We start from the raw sequence: 11,864 nt of genomic DNA on the forward strand, positions 1-11,864 counted from the left end.
GTCATAAGTCTAAAGCCTTTGTAACTAGGAGAGTTATAAAGTGGCTTGTGGTGAGAGCATCACAAGTTAGTTGAAGTCTTTGTAATAGGGTTATTACAGAGTGGCTTGTAATAGTGAGATTGCAAGTTAGTGAAGTTAAAAGCCTACAAGTGTAGGTCGTGGTTTTTTGATCCCCTTGTGTGGGATTTTTCCACGTAAAAATCCCTTGTCTTCTTTACTTACAGTTTTATTAGCATTCTCAGCTTAACCTCATATAGGACCAGTTACTCTACTGTTTGGTGGACTCATACAAACTAACAAGAGTATATGATACCAATATGGTATACATGTATACCAACAGAGTATATGATTACTCTAGAATATTGCTACAACTATCTGCGACTATACTACTGTATCAAAACATTAAAGAATGCAATAAAAGTATGAGAAAACTACATGATCGCATTTCAAGCTAAATATTCGCAAAGCAACTTGCTCATTCATATACTAACAGGGTATATAGTTGTATTAGGTTGTTCCAACAATTGCTTATAACTACTATAAAGACTATTACATAATACACATAATCTATGTCCATCAGCAGAAAAAAATTCCAGCACTGCAAATCATGTTTATATAAATAATTTCAGAACAGTAATCACTTAAAATGCAGCTAAAACAACCAAAAAATATTCAAACTACCATATGATACCAATATGGCATATAACTATACCAACATGGTGTACAGCTTTACTGGTTAATTTTCGACAACTATACGACTATACTACTATTACATAACACACATGCATAAAGAGAAAAATAAAAAAATAGTGTACCACATATTAATATAATAAAGTATTTCAAGATGTTGTACTATATTACTATTATTAAAAGAAAATCAAATATTGTACCAATTAAATGCAGGTAATACAACCAGAAAATGATTCAACTATCATATGATACCGATATAGTATATAACTATACTAATAGTGTATATAGTTGTACATGATCGTTCCAACAACTACACATAACTATAAAAACTATTACATAACACATAAAATCTATATCAATAGGTACAAGAAAATCAACACAGCAAAACATGATCATATAAATCATTTCAGAATAGAATTCACTTAAAAATGCAGCTAAAACAACCAAAAATATTCCAACTACCATATGATACCAATATGACATATAATTATACCATTAGGGTATACAATTTTACTAATTAATTCAGGCAACTATATATGACTATACTACTATTATGTAATACACATGCATAAAGAAAAAATCACAAAATAATGTACCACATATTAATATAAGAATGTATTTCAAGATATTGTACTAGAATACTATTATATAAAACAAACGCATAAAGAAAAAATCAAAATGATTACATAAAACACATGCATAAAGGAAAATTAAAAAAAAAAATTCAAGATAGTATACTATTCTACTGTTACTAAAGAAAAATCAAATAGTGTACCAATTAAATGTAGCTAATACAACCAAAATTTTTTTTAACTAACATATGATACCAGTATAATATATAGCTATACCAACAGAGTATACAATTGTAGCAAAGAGTTTATTTTTTTTAATTCAATTATTAAACTGAAATAATATCAGTTGTCACATAATCTAATTAACTCAATGAGAGTTTATGCAATGAATAATACCTCCATGGAATTCCATTAAATAGTTCATTTAGAAAAGTATTTGAAAAACAAATGAGAGCTTCGTCTAAATTTCAATATGAACTTTCCAAAAGGTACTATAAATAATATTTTATAACACCCAATTCGAATCAAACAATAAAACTTCAAAAAGAATTTTTAAATTCAAGAGGTTCACGCTCAACAATGGTGGATCTTAAACACACACACAAAAGTCCAGATCTGGAGTTTGAAAAGAGTTTAACAAAAAATCTCTGAAAAATAACTTTGAACACAACGTCCAATTAAGTAATCAGGTATTTTTAGGTGATTAGTACGAGGATCGCGCATGACGTTGAACAAAAATCTCATATAGAGAAAGCCAAAATCTATCGAACTCAATGAGATTGAGAATTTTGAGAAGAAACTATTGAAACCCTAATTTTTTTTTTATAGATTTACTTTCTAGCTTTGTATTTCTGGAATAATGAAAAAGAGAGGATAGAAAAAGTGGATAGATCAGAGATTATAGGGAGGGATATAATCCAATTAGAGAAACTGAAGAAAGAGAAAGGGAGAACAAAAATATAGAGAAAATGTACAAGGCAACTTTAAACTGCATAGTTGCAGTAGAAAAATAAATAAGAAAAATGGGTACACGGGTAAATAGTTTTGGTCGGCTAGGTGTATAGTGTAACTATTTTGAGAGTAGGTAAAAGCGGGTAATTAGTTTGTCTTTAGTAGGTATATAGCATAAATTGCTCTATTTTTTTTAAAGCCTTACTTGTTTTCAATCTTTGTATTATTTTTTACGGATGTCGACCTATTGTATATATACATTTTGTTTTCTAGAAAAGTATTATTTACCCACATATATATAAGAAAAAAAAATTCATCCATCACTAAAGAGGTTCTCCGCTACTAATAGGAACAAATATTTAACAAAAAAAGACTTAAATAGGACTTAAGTAAACATCTGTTGTAGAAGTTAGCTTCAACCCAGAACGTTTTCGGAAAATGGGATTTTTACATTCCTATATCATATAGGAAATCTTATTACCCTTAATGTTTAAAGTTTGATATAATTACATTTACTATACCAAATTACCAATTCTATATCATAGTGTATTTTAATGGTACAATTAATGCAGCGTATATCCCTTCTTAATTCAAGGTACCGTATATCCCACCCCTCCCACGTTTCTCTCTCCCAAACCCTCACCCTCACCCACGTTTATGTATTGTTATTAAACATAAAAACCTATGATTATGGAAACATAGATTTGCAGCATATTGATGTAGAAACACTTAAATCTTACATTGCAATTAGGAGCAGCAATCATTCATGTTCCTGGTTACACTCATTGTTACTGAAAATCTTGTGAACTGCAGTCAATTACCAATACTTTATTCCCCAAAAAAATAAAGACAAAGAAGCTCGTGTTTTAACTTCAATCAGCACCTGATTTGAATTTTCTGTTACTCTACATCGAGCTTTAACATGCATTCACCTGCCGCTAGCATTCAAATATATTTTGCCTGTTGACACGAAAGCATAAATCTAACTTGCTAGTGCGTGGGATTGAAGTTCGATTGTAGCTTGTAGCTTAATTGGTATTTTCGACATTGGTATAATTTCTCATTCAATTGTAGCTTAATTGGTATTTTCGACATAATTGCGTTTTTTGCAGAAGATTTATAGAAGTTTTAGTCGTTTTTGATTTGTGAAAATAGAAAACAAAGCATCTACAATCAGAATACAAATAATCTACAAAATATCTACAAACTGGATACATTGAATTTTAATATCCCAATTCCCATTCAATTGTAGCTTAATTGGTATTTTCGACATAATTGCTTTTTTTGCAGAAGATTTTGTAGAGTATTAGTCGTTTTGGATTTGTGAAAACAGAAAACAATACATCTACAATCAGAATACAAATAATCTATAATTTATCTACAAACTGGGTACATTGAATTTTAATATCCCAATTTCCATTTCAATTGTAGCATAATTGGGATTTTCTGTAACGACCCGACCGGTCGTTTTGAGTCCTAGTGCGTCGTTCAGCAGTCTGAGGCCATAAGCAGCTTCATTTCAGGTATTATGACTTGTACGCATGGTCGGAATTAAATTTCGGGAAGTTCGGAGTTGATTTGGAAAGAGAATTCTCATTTCGAAAGCTTAAAGTTGAAAGAAAGAACTGGGATTGAAATTTTTAAGTAAACAACCTCGGAATCGGGATCAGAAGGTTCCGGCAGGTTCGTATGATGATTTCGGACTTGGGCGTATACCCGGTTCGGGTTTCGGATAACCCGGGAGCGTTTTGGCGCCTATTGTGGAAGTTAGCATTTTGGAAGAAATTTCATAAGTCTGGTTTGAAGTGCATTTCAGTGGTATCAATGTCCGTTTGGAGTTCCGAGACCGGGAGTAGCTCCGTATGGTGATTCTGGAGTTGGGAGCGCGATCGGAAGTGAATTCGGAGGTCCGTAGGTCATTTTGGAGCAATTTGGCTAAAGATAGAATTTGAAGGTTTTTGAGAAGTTTGACTAGAGGTCGACTTTTTGATATCGGGGTCGGAATCCGATTCCAGAAGTTGGAGTAGGTCCGTAATGTCAAATATGACTTGTGTGCAAAATTTGAGGTCAATCGGACATGATTTGATAGGTTTAAACATCGGAAGTAGAAGTTTGGAATTCTAAAGTTCATAAAGATTGAATTGGGGTGTAATTCGTGATTTTCATGTTGTTTGATATGATTTTAAGCCTCGAGCAAGTCCGTAATGTGTTTTGGGACTGGTTGGTGTGATTGGTTGGGGTCCCGGGGGCCTCGGGTGGATTCCGGGTGGTTAACGGACCGAAAATGGATTTTTGGAAATAGCTGAGTTGCTGGTTGCTGGTGTTTCCGCTTCTGCGGAGATGGGACCGCAGAAGTGGGAAAGAAGCCGCAGAAGCGATCGAGCGTGAGGGCAGCCGGGACCGCAGAAGCGGCCCTTGATCCGCTGATGCGGAACCGCAGAAGCGATAGGCTGACCGCAAAAGCGAAAATGGCTGGAGCCCCCTTGTCCGCAAATGCGGAGTTTTGTCCGCAAAAGCGTGACCGCGGAAGCGGTAATAGTTCCGCAGAAGCGGAAATAGCTGGGGTCAGAAGCATTGTTTTTAAATCGGATGTTTAGCCATTTCTCTCATTTTCTTCACTTCATTGGGCGATTCTTGGAGAGCTTCAAGGAGAGATTTCATCATCAATGTTAAGGTAAGCCACTCCTACTTATTTCCAAGTTAAATACAAGACTATACCATGGAATTAAACATGAAAATTAGTATAAAAATTGGAATTTTGGTGAAAAAACCTAGAAATTATATTCTTGGAATTTAACTACGATATTGAGCATGGAAACTAGTGAAAATTATATATTTGAGTTCCTAAGGTCATGGGTAATCCTTATCTTCGAAAAATTTCGGATTCCGGGCACGTGGGCCCGAGGGCATTTTGGGCAACTTTTCGATCGGAGTTAGGAATTGCTATAAATTAGATTGTAATGAATATTTGAACATGTATTAATGGATTTGCGTAACCGTTGGCTAGTTTTGGAGCGTGGTGCATCAATTAGAGTCTTCGGAAGGGCGTGGAATGCCGGTTATGGATCTTCGGAGCGAGGTGAGTCTCCTTTCTAACCTTGTAAGAGGGAATTGTCCCCACAGGTGAAATAATTGATTATGTGCTCCTATTTGCGGGGGCTACGTACGCACGGGGTGACGAGAGTCCGTGCGTAGCTACTATTATGCTATTACCCGGGTAGTTAGGACCCAAAAGCATGTTATACTTGGATTGTTTATGAAACCATTGATAGCTTGAATTGCTTAAATCACATCGAATTAGTAAGTGAATTTCTAAAAGGATTAAACTTTATTTCTTAAAATTTATTAAAGGAGAATTGGTTTTATTTGGATAAATATTCCCCGATAAGTTCTTAATTGACTGATTGAGCATGTATCCCTATGTGTACCTGCGTCGCATGCATGATTCGCGAGTAGGGTATGTGTTTATTTATGGAACGGGCCGAACGCCTCGGCAGATTAAATAGATGCATCTATGGATCGCGCCGTTCGACTCTCGGGAGTGCACAATTTACCTTTCCGTTGGAGCGGGCCGTCGACCTCGACATGATTTACTCATGATGTATATATTGTTGCCTGAGAATTTTAAATGTTGATGTTGCCTTTCATGGCTTGATATAAATTGATAAGATAATGAAAAGTAAATCTTGAAAATCCTCTATTATTTGTTAAAGGTGTTTACCAGTTTTCTGGCTTCGTGAATTAGAACTGCTATATAAATCCATGATTTCCTCACATTTTTAGTATATTGTCAATTGACCTCTAGTAAGTGTCGAAGTTGACCATCTCGTCTCTACTTCTTCGAGATTAGGCGGGATACTCATTGAGTACACGTACTCATACTACACTTCTGTGCATTTTTGTTGCACAGGTATATTTATTTCTAGCAGCCCACTGGGCGTCGGATGCGTTGTGGGCTAGGTGAGTTGCACTATTCGAGGCGGCCCGCAGCTAGTATAGCCCTTTTCAGTACATTGTATTTATTTTCTGTCCATTGTATTCCGGACGGATGTTGTATTTTATTTCCTTATCAGTAGATGCTCATGTACTTGTGACACCGGGTTCTGGGATGGTTTGAAGTATATTGTATTAACTGCTTATCATTTAAATTTGATTTGAGACTATATTCTTCAATATTGTTAAACTTGAAGGAAAATCATAGATTTCAGAAGTATTAAAACGAGAATTTGATTAAGTAACTTGGTTGGCTTGCCTGACAGCAGTGTCCGGCGCCATCACGACCCTTAGTGGATTTTGGGTCGTGACAACATGGTATGAGAGCACTGGGTTCCTAGGGTCTCACGAGTCATGATCAAGTCTAGTAGAGTCTCGCGGATCGGTACGGAGACGTCTGTACTTATCCCCGGGAGGCTGCAGGACTGTTAGGAGTACTTCCCTTCTTGATTCCTTATCGTGCGATTTGATCCCTGGAGGCGTATGCCTTTAAATCAAGAATCAAAGAGTCGTGATGGTATTACAGATGTGATACAGGATGTTTCTCCTGGTATAACTGATCGGATTATTATCGTCGCTTTATGGAAGAATACTTTATTGTTTCAGCTCAGTAACAGAACTTCTAAGAGCCTTGAGGCTAGGCACAGGTTGCCATAGTGCTATGAGCGATTATTCCGCAGTGTTGTTGTGATGGTAGGGTGTTTGCCCACGTGTCGGGGCAGTGAATGAATTGAAGGGAAGTTTACTCAGTGTGTAATCAAGGGATTCTGTACTTTATTCCCGGCATGGGAAAGCCAATCTAACTAAGGATGGTCAGATGTGGGTTGGTGGAGGTAATGAGACTTGGTATTTGCAAGCGTAGTGAAGTTTTCCTCTATGTTGGGGTGTTGTTGTCCTAATTGAACGTATTAAGTGTATCGGTGTTATAATCTTCTACAATTCGCCTTTGAGGCAAGATATTGCGAAATAGTATCGGAGATGCAACCGTCAGATATCGCATGGTGCGGTGGTTTAGGATTGAACCAGTATTTTAAATGTTGACGGTTCGAGAAAGATGACCTTCGGAGGGGTTTAAGTCAGTAGCGATCTGTGGATTCAAGTTCTATGAAGAAGAATTTTATTAAGGCAACAACTGAGCAGCAAGAGATGAGAAAGACATATGGGAAGTGTCAGACGGAGTTTTAAACTTCTAAAAGGTCAGACTTGGGGAGCACAGGCCGAGCAGTTGATTAAAGAAGTGAGTTTTCCCAAAGTGGGAGAGCAGCGGAGCTGCGTAGGGGCTTGGTAATGAGAAAACTATGCACCTTAAGGGAGTCTGGAACGACTTGAGAATATTGGTGCTGGGTTATTGGCGTCTTCGGATCTAATTTGAAGTAGGGATTCTTGTGCGGCCGGGGATTTAATATAACGGAAAGGAGCCGCTTAAATAAAGGGGGATGTAGCATGACTTTGAAGTGGGAGGATGTTGTCGCACACATAATGAATGTCCACGAGGGGTAAATGAACTGGTACAGCTAAGGAGTGAGCTTGGACTCAGGAGAGTTATTCCCTGTGAGCAGTTTGGCAGTCGTGGTTGGCGGGGCTTCTGCGAAGAGTTCTACGGGTTATGCAGCAAGGGGAACTGTTGAGTGAATGTTGTTAATGATTTAGAGTATCAAATTGGGTTTCTACAGTAAGATATCGAGAATGCTGGCAATCGATTGCGCAAGGTTGTATCAATAAGAGATTAAGAATCCTGGTGAACTCCAGAGTTTTGTAATAGTGGCTTCAAGCTAAGTGGGAGAGTCCCACCGCCTATGAATGGGTTGCATGGTTAACTACTCGTGAGGTTTCTGGTTATTTACATACTGGGGGGTTATCCCAGCTACGGAAAAATACCATAAGTAGTAATTGGAACAGAGGAATTTTTAAAGATGTGCTATGGTTGGCCTTATGGGCTCGTGTTCGAACTTGGGAAAGAATTCAGGATCTATGCCTTGTATAGAAGCGGGTTTAAAGGGGAGTAATTCTGCCAGGTGCTTCGTTGAGAGGGTATTAATGTGCTAGAAGGTTTATGGAGTTGATTATATACGGGACCAAGTCAGAGCGGGTGGCTCTCAGCAACGGTCTCTAGTAGGTTCAAAGGGATAAAGTGTGGTGCCTAATGAATCTGAGCCTATGAGTACAGTTAAGGGTCAAGATTTGTAACAACTCATGAGAGGGTGCCCTGAATGTTCTATGATAATTTGACTTGTGGTGTAGCATTTGAGAAATATGAAATAGTTCGTGGGATTTGAGACAGCATGGTCTCGTGGTTCAAGGTCCCTTGGGGTAAGTGCAGATGGAGTAGGTTATGTGTTGGATGGAGGTGGTATTATCTCCAAGGCAATCAAGGATAAATTGGAAGAAGGTAGATTGATTAGCCATAGTTAAATTGAAAGACTGGTGTCAGTGATCAGTTCCTTCAGCGTAATCAAGTTGCGCAAGTGATTTGTGACAGTACGTGTAAGGCTTATCGGCCGCCGTAATTGATATTATTCAGAAGCATTCTTCTATTATGGCCTGTTATGTGTAAGCAGATCCCGAAAGGGTTATGGTGGCTTGGACCACTACTTAGAGATTTGCATATTCTACGGTTATAAGAATTTACCTATGTGATATTATGGATCTCCTGAAGTGAGTTTAGTGAAAGCTTTTATGTGACGAAGTGTTAACCTATTAGTGGTTCCGAGTTATGATGAAGAGTCGTGTTCTATTGTATATTGGCATGTCGGGTGCAGTGAGTAGTATGAAATTTGAAGTGAGAATCAAGGTCGCAGTTCGGTGTTGACAAGGATGTCACGGGCTCGGATGAGCAAGGGAAAGGTTGAATGATTAAGTGAATTGGTATTGTCTTCAGCGTAAGCCTGAGATCGATGTTTTGTGAAGAAGGCTTTGCATCCTGGTAAGGATTCTTGATCACTTTTTGGTGTTAGTGCAGCCGGTGATTCAGGTGTGCGGACCCGTTGTTTATTTCGAGAGGTTGTGGGAGCGTGTCCCACGGGAAGATTGCATGAGTGTGACATGTAGTCACTCGATTGAGTAAAGGTTTAAACCGAGTATGAGGATTGTGGTGATGTCACTAAATTTGAGAATTTTTGCCTGGAGGGCACTTTGTTTATTGGGTTATGAACTGAGGAGGTTGCTCCGGTTATGATGGTTGTTCTTATGTGTTATGAGGCAAATGGGAGTTACTATGGACCTTTGAAAGGTTATTAGCCAAGCTGGTGCAATCAGAAATCGGCTTGGGATCAGTGGATTGATTTATATGTAAACAGGGCTTTATATCAGGCCAGTTGTGTATGTTTCAGCGAGCGTTCCTTATGGAGGGACAGTCGGGGTGTTATCTTGTCATCAGCTATCCCAGGTAATGATATATGGCGCCGTATGAGTTGTGAGACGGCTTGGTAAATTCTTACGTGTTAAGGTTCCGCGTGGCGATGATGTTATGTGAGCGGAATAGCTCTCGAGATTTAGATCTTGTATCGCGCCTCAGTTGTGCTTGGGTTTTGTAGCTTATGGCGCTATGTGTTCCCCAGGGAATGGTACTATACACTTAGAGTGCTTGAGACCGAGATTCGGCAATTCATTATAATGAGCAATTTAGCTCGATGTGTATCTCCTTATGTGAGTTCTACATTTGGATCGGGTGGCACGCCGCCATGGGTATGTTATTTGGATTGGGTGGCACGCCGCCATGGTTATGTTGTGAGGATCGGGTGGCACGCCGCCATGGTTATGCTATGTGGATCGGGTTGCACGCCGCAACAGAGTGATATGAGTGTAGTTTCCTATATGCTATTTTTGTGTGTCTCGCTTCCTATTTTCTAAGGAAAGTCCGTAGCAGTGCGGGAGTTCGGTTCCTCCCAGAGTTCATTTTCCTTTTGCAGTGCGTTCGAATTGGTGGCCTATTGGCGCAGGGTAGCATCATATGAGATATTAACAATTTCTGGGGTGGCTTATTGCCTGAGCAGTTGTATCGGATGAGACGAGATCTCTTGATCTAGGATTCTGTGCAATCCAGCTATATGAGGCATGTTATGGAGATAAGACCATTATTGGGTTCAGAATGAGGTAAAGGCCTTGTCAGGAGTATAGACCTAATGTTTTGTTGACTCGGCAATTGATTATGAATGTTAGTACATATCTTTCGTTGTGGCGGTATTGTAAGAGTTAGAGTAAGACCTGTGTATGTCATGGGGTGCAATGGGAGCATCAGATTCGGGGAATTTCGACTAAGTTGATCAGAAAATGTATTGTGGTCCGGTGAGTAAAATGATGCAAGGTGTGAATTCAGCAAAGTAATGCAGTCATGTTTGGATACAGCGTGTAGTGATCGATACGGTATTTGTATGTTGGAAACAGGCCTGACAGAGAATTTCGGATGTTGGAATTAGGCTCTAAGGCCTATTTGCTTGAATAAAAGGGAATATCTTCAGAATTGATCGAGCTGATGTGCTCAACTTAGTGGTGGTAGCACGGGAAGGTGCATGAGAAGATAACCGGTGATTTCAGACTACTTCAGTGTAGCTCTCAGCACGTTCGAGGACGAACGTATGTTTAAGTGGGAGAGAATGTAACGACCCGACCGGTCGTTTTGAGCCCTAGTGCGTCGTTCAGCAGTCAGAGGCCATGAGCAGCTTCATTTCAGGTATTATGACTTGTACGCATGGTCGGAATTAAATTTCGGGAAGTTCGGAGTTGATTTGGAAAGAGAATTCTCATTTCGGAAGCTTAAAGTTGAAAGAATGAACTGGGATTGGAATTTTTAAGTAAACGACCTCGGAATCGAGATCAGAAGGTTCCGACAGGTCCGTATGATGATTTCGGACTTGGGCATATGCCCGGTTCGGGTTTCGGATAACCTGGGAGCGTTTTGGCGCCTATTGTGGAAGTTAGCATTTTGGAAGAAATTTTATCAGTCTGGTTTGAAGTGCATTTCAGTGGTATCAATGTCCGTTTGGAGTTCCGAGACTGGGAGTAGCTCCGTATGGTGATTATGGAGTTGGGAGCGCGATCGGAAGTGAATTCGGAGGTCCGTAGGTCATTTTGGAGCAATTTGGCTAAAGATAGAATTTGAAGGTTTTTGAGAAGTTTGACCGGAGATCGACTTTTTGATATCGCGGTCGGAATCCGATTCCGGAAGTTGGAGTAGGTCCGTAATGTCAAATATGACTTGTGTGCAAAATTTGAGGTCAATCGGACATGATTTGATAGGTTTAAACATCGGAAGTAGAAGTTTGGAATTCTAAAGTTCATAAAGATTGAATTGGGGTGTAATTTGTGATTTTCGTGTTGTTTGATATGATTTGAAGTCTCGAGCAAGTCCGTAATGTGTTTTGGGACTGGTTGGTGTGATTGGTTGGGGTCCCGGGGGCCTCGGGTGGATTCCGGGTGGTTAACGGACCGAAAATGGATTTTTGGAAATAACTGAGTTGCTGGTTGCTGGTGTTTCCGCTTCTGCGGAGATGGGACCGCAGAAGCGGCCCCGCAGAAGCGGGAAAGAAGCCGCAGAAGCGGTCGAGCGTGAGGGCAGCCGGGACCGCAGAAGCGGCCCTTGATCCGCTGATGCGGAACCGCAGAAGCGGTAGGCTGACCGCAAAAGCGAAAATGGCTGGAGCCCCCTTGTCCGCAAAAGCG

This window comes from Nicotiana attenuata, unplaced genomic scaffold, assembly GCF_001879085.1.
Source record: "Nicotiana attenuata strain UT unplaced genomic scaffold, NIATTr2, whole genome shotgun sequence".
Lineage (NCBI taxonomy): Eukaryota > Viridiplantae > Streptophyta > Magnoliopsida > Solanales > Solanaceae > Nicotiana > Nicotiana attenuata.